At 45.7% G+C, this 2943-nt stretch overlaps 1 protein-coding gene across 3 annotated transcripts in view; it reads right to left on the reverse strand.

Annotated features, from left to right (window-relative positions):
- DCLK1 (doublecortin like kinase 1) overlaps positions 1-2943 on the reverse strand; it is a 298221-nt gene that overhangs the window by 294196 nt on the left and 1082 nt on the right. The window lies entirely within an intron of this gene.

The following is a 2943-nucleotide window of genomic DNA, read 5'->3' on the forward strand; positions in this document are numbered from 1 at the left end:
GATTTCCTTCATCACACATGGGAAAGATACCTACTTCATAGTCAATGTTAGCTATTAAATACGTTAACATGCATGAAGCACTTAGGGTAGGGTCTAGCCTGTGATAAGCATTAATGTTTTTTATTAATAAAATCTGCTATTGCATTCCTAACTCTGTCACAAAAAGAACTGGTAGGAACAGGATCTCCCCCTTCTGGTAAGGTAGGCTCCTGGTGAGCCCTCCTGATTTCCACCTTGCGACCTTCTGAAAGGGACCCCTGCATCCCCACCGTCCCCATCTGACTTTCTGTGGAGCCCAGCCATCAGCAGGCTGCCTCTGGGATCAACTCATCCTTGCTCAGGGGTTGATAAAGGCTTGTGCTGTTGGCCCTTGCAGGGGATCTGTGTTTGAATAGGACAATCTATAAAGTGGGAAAGCCTCAGCATTTGAATGGAAGATGTTTTAATGACAAAATTCAGGCATGTTGAAATAGAATATGAGGGAAATGGAAAAGTGGGGACAAGAACCTTATGAGTGCTCCCCAAATCCCACCCCAAGGATGATGTCGCCTTTCTGAGGGTCAGTCCAAACCAACTGAAGTTACCACCAAGCCTCCTTGACCTTTCCTTCCCCTCAGTAAACTGACCTCTAATCCACTCAGAGTGGCTAAAAATTCATGCTCCAAAGCTTCATGCATGGCTAGAGCCTGTGCATGCCTGAAATGAATGAAGTGGGAAAGGCTCACGTTTATTGAATGTCTGTAATGTGCCTGACACTATTATGCAGTGATCAATTGTTGTGTAACATGCTAACAATTCTCTTCTAAACCCCATGACAAGCCAAAGAGGCACGTAACATTATTGTGACTGAGGGTGAGTAAGGATATGCCAGGGTCCCGAAGTCGTAACTGAGGGCCATGGGACTTGGACCCATTTTTACTCCAACTGACTCTCAGGATGGCCCTCCCTCCTTTCAGACCCGAGCACCGAGCACCGTGTCCTAGAGGCCTAGCCCGCGCCCTTCCCCCGCCCCCAAGACTGGCCCCTCCTTGCTCGAAAAGTAGGGTTTTTAAAGCCTCACTCCTAACTAGCTCTGTGACCTTCACCTCTGGTGAAGACCTTGCTGTAGGGAGACCAGGCAGTGGTCACCAGGCCTCCAGTGTCGTCACCTGTTGACCCTGATGGGGGAGGGGGCAGAGGAGTGAGAGGTAAATCTGGAGGCATTATTAGTTCAATGTATTTTTTTCCTCCAAACATGAAAACTACCTCCTGCCACTTAACAACTAATAATAGTCTCAATTTGCACTTTCCAGAAAAAAAGTATACCGTATATAGGTAGGTATGAAATGGTTTCATTGATTTTGAAGTTAGGTAAATTCAAAACAATTATCAGTTGATATCCAATCCTTCAGACAGCTATGAATCAAGTAACAGAACCAATATGTTGCCCATGACATCTGACTGCTCCTATGCTTTTTATTTATTTGTTTTTAAAAGGAGCTCTTTTGTCTTCCAAAAGGGGTGTGTGTTTTGGGGGATGATACCGCCAGTACTTGAGTATCTGTGCCAACTCACTAAGCTCTTCAAACTCCATCAATTATAAAGGCCAGATTGGCTGTTGAAGGTTTTGCTTTATTTTAAAGGTAATACCCATTCTTCTAACCCTATGGGCTTCCTCCCAAATCTATACAAACCGAAAGAAAACAAGCCAGACCTTAGCAAAGGAGGGAACAATTGTGCCACCGGAGTGCAAATCTAGTTCCAAAGGGCTCATGCTGATTCATAATTTGCAAAGACCAAATAATTCAGCAATTGTTGGAATTCCCTTGAGGGGACAGGCTTCTAGAACCAACAATTCCACACCAAGTGAGAAAACAAAAAAGATCAATTTAAAATAGAGACAAGTGGATTTTGTTTTATTTTCTTTGAAAATTCCCCAAACTAGATCATATGTTCAACCCGGGCAGGGACCACATCTTTTACCTTCCTTCACTGAGCCTGCCCAAAAGTCGGTAATGATGTTGGTGACAAAGAAAAACCACATTCAAAGTGAAATTATTCTAAGGCCACAGCTGCCATGAAATGACTGTCAAAAACCACACTACACACCCTCATGTTCCAGGTATCATGTGCGGCATCAAAATAGGTGTTTTTCCCTTTGCTTGCCTGGCTCAGCGATTCCATTGGCTTAGTCATGTATCTGAACCGAGAGCCCTTGAAGATGCACTGGGCTTCCACAGGTCCCCACTTTCTGCTAGGAAGCGGGCTGAGGCGCACAGCCACGTGTTCACAGACCATAGGTGACTAAGGGCCTCGGCACACATGCGTCCTGGTACCAAGAAAGGAGCCTTAGCCACAGAGCGCACAGACACTTGGGTGGGGAAGACTGGGCCTGGCTCTATCGGAGATTTTCCTATAAACACTGCCAGACCAAGAAATCAGCGTCTTCGATTGTTCTCTGTGGGAATTCTCACCATTTTGAGGAACCTCTGTGTTCATCCTTCTCTGGATGAGCAGAGGAGTTCCTGTTTTAGAGATTCCACAGACACACACCCCCCCCAAGAAATAATTGGGCATAAACGCTACCACATCTAAATAGATGCTGGATCTGGAGGCCCCAAGGCCCGTTTTGCCAGTGGGATTAGGATGTAGGTGGATGGACAGGCATGGAGTATGAGGCTCACACGTTCAGAGTGCACGCACCACCCTGGACACAGATAGCACAGGATGCGTGCATATCTTTTACAATGTCCCTGTATATAACCTCCCTCAAAATCCTTTCTGACCCGCATTTCTGTGATAGTTCATACTTAAAACGCTGTCCTACTTTCCCATCGAAAAGAGATATATTTAGAAACATTCATAAAACGTATTCACGGAACACCCTGCAGTGTGGCCACTGAACGCGTGTGCACCATAATCTGGACACACATTCACAAGTGCGGAGAGAGGAAGCCGGTCTGA

The sequence above is a fragment of the Camelus bactrianus genome, chromosome 14, assembly GCF_048773025.1.
Source record: "Camelus bactrianus isolate YW-2024 breed Bactrian camel chromosome 14, ASM4877302v1, whole genome shotgun sequence".
Classification (NCBI taxonomy): domain Eukaryota; kingdom Metazoa; phylum Chordata; class Mammalia; order Artiodactyla; family Camelidae; genus Camelus; species Camelus bactrianus.